The sequence below is a fragment of the Aethalodelphis obliquidens genome, unplaced genomic scaffold, assembly GCF_003676395.1.
Source record: "Aethalodelphis obliquidens isolate GAN/ISIS:26980383/991018 unplaced genomic scaffold, ASM367639v1 scaffold2, whole genome shotgun sequence".
Lineage (NCBI taxonomy): Eukaryota > Metazoa > Chordata > Mammalia > Artiodactyla > Delphinidae > Aethalodelphis > Aethalodelphis obliquidens.
The window spans coordinates 81,821,220-81,826,879 of record NW_020837946.1 but is presented as its reverse complement, the minus strand read 5'-3'; the positions used below and the strand labels follow the sequence as shown (position 1 = coordinate 81,826,879).

At 40.7% G+C, this 5,660-nt stretch overlaps 1 pseudogene across 1 annotated transcript; it reads right to left on the bottom strand.

Moving 5' to 3' along the window:
* Positions 1–248: 248 nt before the first annotated feature.
* Positions 249–1,488, bottom strand: LOC113633524 (heterogeneous nuclear ribonucleoprotein H3 pseudogene; annotated as a pseudogene). The gene has a single exon (XR_003438222.1). The product of XR_003438222.1 is annotated as a heterogeneous nuclear ribonucleoprotein H3 pseudogene (transcript).
* Between the last annotated feature and the right edge of the window lie 4,172 nt (positions 1,489–5,660).

The following is a 5,660-nucleotide window of genomic DNA, read 5'->3' as shown; positions in this document are numbered from 1 at the left end:
TAAACCCAATTGCTGTAGAAACTATCATTAAAACTATTATTGAACATCTATCTGGTGCCAAAAATACATCCAACTCATTGTAGTCATTGGGATCTGACAAGCAAGACAATGCTTCTGTGCTTCACAAGGGACACATGAATGCCTCAGCAGTTTTAATCCATGGAAATGCTGAAATGGAAAAGCACTGGCTGCTCCCTCTCATTCTGGACCACTTACAGTTCCAGTATCCTTTTTTTTTTTTTTTTTTGAATATAAAAATTTATTTTTTTAAGTCAAAGTATGCAACAAATAAAACCTACAGAAAACAGATTTTCCCATCACAATCTGTTGCTTTACCAAATAATAGTTTGAAAACACATTCCTTCAGTCATTATAAAGTTCTTAAAATACAAAAGAAATTAAATCTGTAAGAAAGTCTAGTAGACCAGATGCTGTTGTCAGGACTTTTATATCGGTGGTTATGCTTCAGTACATCCCACGCCATCCACCTCCACTCATGCCACCTTGCCCATAGTAACCGCCACTGCCTCCACCACCACAGCCATAGCCACCCAAACCATCAGGAGTACCATATCCTCCACTGTAATTGTTCCCCATTCCCATTCTTCCAACAGATCCGTAGCCTCCCTGATTATCCATTCCATCTCTGCCATAAGCTCCCATTCCAGAACCTCCCATTCCAGAGCCACCTCCAGGAGTTGAATTCAAGAAGAGTTCAATGTATCGATGTTGCATGTTATTCTTATCTTTAGACATGGCAGGTAGTGCATCTTCGTGTGTCACAAACTCTACATCTGCTTCTCCTGTTGCTCTGCCATCAGCTCCAATATCAATATGCACTCGGATTGGATTTAGTGGTGAGAAGAAATTAGCAATGTCACTTTTGGTTGCATGGAAAGGTAATCCCCTCATATGTACAAAATGACCATCATGAAAACCTGAGCTTGCATCACCAGCTCCACCATAGCCATGTCCTCCCATACCTCTTCCATCTCTCATTCGCTCATCAAAGCCATCATTTTCATAGCCATAATTATTATAGCCACCATAGTCATCAAAACCTCCATAACTTCCATGCCCCGCTCCATAATAACCCCCTCTTCCTCCTATTGGTCTATCATATGGTCCCGGTTGCTGGCCCAGCGATCTTCTTGGTGGATCATAAAATCCTTTGATTTCACTCCTGCTACTTCTGAAGATCTCGATATACCTGTGCCCTATTCTTTCCTTGTGTTTCCCCAGAGCATTTTCTGCTATCTCCTTTGAAGCAAACTGCACGAAGGCCTCCCCTGTGCCTCTCCCCGGTAGTCCATCGTCAGTGTTATCCCATTTGGCACGATTTCCAACCCTTGAAAGAACTGAACTATTTCCTCTTTGCTGCAACCAAATGGCAGTCCACGAAGTCGTACTGTCCCATCATTAGCGTCATTTGGACCATTATGTTTCATAACCCAATCCATCTCAATACCGTTTGATTTAAATGCCTGTCGGGCGACAGTAGCGCCGACTCCGCTGCTCGCGGGGTCCGGTCGTGAGCAGGGAGAAGTCGCCCGCCTCGTTCCCACAACGGTTCTTCCAACCGTCCCCGGCGGCAACCGCTAAGGGCTCCAGTATCCTTTATCATCCCCTTATGTAGCCAAGAATCTGAAGAGAGGCCCAGATGTAATTTGATCATGTTTGGCCAGTTTTATCTCCAAAACACTTCTTAAGTCGATCTCCTCTTCCTTCATGCCAAATACCACTGCCTTAGTTCAGTCCTTCATACTGTTCACCTGGACTAACACAAGAACTTCCAAACTGGTCTCTCTAACTCCTGTCTACCCACCTCCCTTACCCCAAATCTACCCCCTTATATACTCCACATTGCAGCCAGAGTGACCAGCCTAAAACACACACCTGATCCTTTCACTCCCAAGTTTTGAATGGTTCTGAATTCATTCATCTATTCATTCGACAAATCCCCAGGGCTCCAGCACTGGGAATACAACAGTAAACAAAACAGATACATTTTTGCCTTCTTGAAGCTTGCATTACTGTAGGTAAGACAGGCAATAAGAAGACAACTGTACAATGACATATGCTGTAGGAAAGAGAGACAGAGAGTGATGGAGGTGGGGGTATCTTAGAAAGGGTAGACAGGAGGGGCCTGTCTCAGCAGAAGGGAGTGAAGGGAGAGGGTCGACCATGAGAGATGGACAGGAAGGAAGGAAGAGCACAATAGGCAGAGGGATTAACGAGTGCAAACGCCTGAGTTAGAGAGATGCCAGCATGTTCTAGCACATCAAGGTGGCCTGTGAGTTTGGAGCCCAGTGTGTAAGGGGGTTGAAGGCAAAGTGGGGAGCAGGGCAGGGGCCAATTCAAGTAAGGATTTGCCTTCCAGGCCTTGGTAAGAATGTGGATTTTATTTTAGATGTGAAGAAGCCATTGGAGGTTTGAGCACTCACTGGGGAATGTTATTATCTGATTTATATTTTAGAGGGACCACTCTCACTTCTGTGAAAAGGGTAGACTTTAGGAGAGCCAAAATGGAAGGAGACTTATTCCCACTATAATTGTGGAGTTACTGCTGTGATCCATGGGAGCTTGGACTGTGATGGTGATGGTGGTCAAATTTGGCATACCTGGTCAAGAGGGTTTGCTGAAGGATTGAACGTGGGTACGAGAGAAAGCAAGGAATAAAGGACTCAGCATTTCCCATAGGATAAAGCCCAAGGTTGTAGCACAGCAACCAGTTCCCTCTCAATCTGACACCTGCTACCTTCTTCAGCCTCATCTCCCACCCACATCTGAAAAATTTCCCTACAAGAATTCTGATTTCTGGGAGTTTCCCTGCCCACGTGCCCATGCTACTTCACATCTCTGTGATGTTTTTCAGGCTGTACTTTTTGTGTGGATCTCCCTTCCCACTTATACAATTCTTTCTCAAGGCTCAGCTCAGGCATCATCTCCCCAGGAAACCTTTCCTGTATTAACTTTCCAGGTTAAATTAAGTACCCCTTCCTGTACTCAGCATCCAGGAGTCTTATCTCAGAATTAATCATATTGCATTGAAACTCTGATTTTTGTCTGTCTTCCCACTAGCCTGTCACCTCCACAAAAGAGAGATCTTGCATTATATGCCTTGCATCCCCAGTGCCTCACTCAGTGCTTACACCCAGCAGAGGTTCAATAAATGCTTGTAGATCTGAACTGAATCTTCCAGCCACTCTTTATGCCATCAAGGCAGCATTATCAGGGACCACAGGGAATCAAAGCGTCAAAGCTAGCTCTTCTTATGGAGTGCTCAGGGCCTTTAGTCAAAGTAAGCCATCCCCAAAACATCTCTGCATGTGATAAATACAGGCATCAAGGAGTAAATGCTTGGGAGTAAAGGTAAGAGAGAACATAGTTACCTACTCTCTTTTGAACATGGGGTAACAGGCTTCTAGAAAAATGAAACAAGCAGGCACTAGCCACCTGTTTTCTCTGCCTGTATCCTCAACAGCCCATGCTGCTTTTCTTGGTCATCATATCTGATAGAGAATATCAAGAGAATCAGTCTGCAAGCTGCAGGTACAGAACAGTGTTCAGGGGATCTATAATCACGTTACATAAAGTGGGGTTTATATAAAGTTGACATAATGTGCTGATGTGAGCCATTTACAGTTCAATTGTAACAGAGCAGTCTGGCAAGCAGCTAGCTTTATCTGGGAGATGATGTACTTTGGATTCTGCCATCAAGTCAGATTTAGAATAACAATCTGAAGGGAACACAATCCCCCTTTTAAAAATCTTGCCTTCTCTTCCTCGGATCCAGTGAAGCAAAAGAAGTTAGAAGAGTCTGCATAATACCAGCAGACTTTTCATTACTTTTTATGGAAATGCAACTTATCTTATCTAAAGATTTTTTTGTCAAGGGAAACATAGTCAATATACAAAACTAGATTTAATACAGCAGACAACAAACTTTTTTTTAAACAACTATGCTCCTTGAACTTTAAAAATTTGCCAGATGAATTAACCAAATCTTTAAAAAGTTTTCAGCATAGCTTTACTAGGTTCTATAAAACACACAGTCAATGACAATTCTATAAAGGGACTAAGTTATGGAAGAGACACAGATTGTCAGTCCATATATGTTGCATGTGTATGAAAATGTTGAAAACTGTTTTCCTTAAACACAAGAATGTATTGTCACCTGGTTTTATTTTCACATACATTCTCAAACATTTGTTTGAAATAGTTTTCCCAGTTTGTTTTTTCTGTTGTTTTTCATGGTTTCTTTTGCTATAATCAATTTTTAAAATTTTTATACTTAAGTGTTTTAATATTTTTCTTTATGGTATATAGGAGGGAGAGTGTGTGTGTATGATGGTAAAAGGCTTTCTCCTCCACAAGAGTGTAATACTAGCTACCCTTGGTTTTTGTCTTTTAATCCTATGGTTTAGTTTTTTACACTAAATCTTTAATCCATTTGGATTTTATATTAACGTAACAAGTGAAGTCAGTATTGAGCTCTTTTTTTTTCTGAATGACTAAACAGTTTTCTTAACATTATTCATTAAAGTATCCATCTTTTTGATATTGCCATCTTTATCATATATTTTATTCCCCTACTAACTTGAGTCTCCTTCTAGACTCATTGTTTTGTCTCATCCTCTATCTATTCCTGTCCTAGCAAAACCACATTGCTTACTTAATAATGCCTTGATGCTGGGGAAAGTTACCCATCATCACTTTTCTTTTTCAGAATTTTATTAGCTGCTATATTCATTGACTATTATATTTTTCAGAATATTGTTGGCTATATTTATGATCCAAGATTATGTTTTAGATAAGGAATCTTTTAGAATCTTTAGAATCATTTAGTCAAATTCCCTCCAAAAAATCCCATTTGGAATTCTGACTAGGATTACCATTCATACCTTGATTGACTTTGAGATCATGGACATCTTAACATTAGTGATTGTTTCTAGCCAAGAAAAGATGTCTTTCCATTTTTTTGTCTCCTTTTATGCCCCTCAGCACATTTCATCAGTCATGCATATTTCATGTTAAGTTTATCCCTAGGTATTTTGGATGTTTGCAAGTTAGAAATTACAATTTGTCCAAATCCTGCACGTCAAGATTCAAAAAAGATCTTAACCTCCAACTTTTAGTCAGCACATCCTGTTAATGTACCACTTAATTTTAAATTCTAGCTCATCCTGAAATAAATGTGTCCTCACTAAGTTTCTTTAGTCATAGCCTTTAGAACTTTATCATTTGTAGCTGCCTGATAGCTTTTGAACATTCTAAAAATTTCAATAGATTCTTATATTATGAATCTAGCCCTGCCAAAGTAGAATTAAACAAAAGCAAACAAACAAAAGAACACTACTTCTTTCAGTCTCACTTACAGCTACAGTGCAAGCATCAGACCTAGGTTGTGTCAAGCAAATATACCCATAGAAGACTCCAGAAGTAAAACATGGAAGGTAGCAACATGAACCAGTGGCCACATGTAGGGAAATTGACCTTCTGGCAAATGGGGGAGTGGTAGTATCTGACTCTTTAGAAGGTGTCTGGCATGTGGCAACAAGCACAATCAGTGGAGGGTGGCAGCAGTGTTCTCTTGCTAGTAACAGTTCTGCAACATGGTGGAGCAGAGCTGCAAGTTGTATTGTTTAAGCATGTGTGGC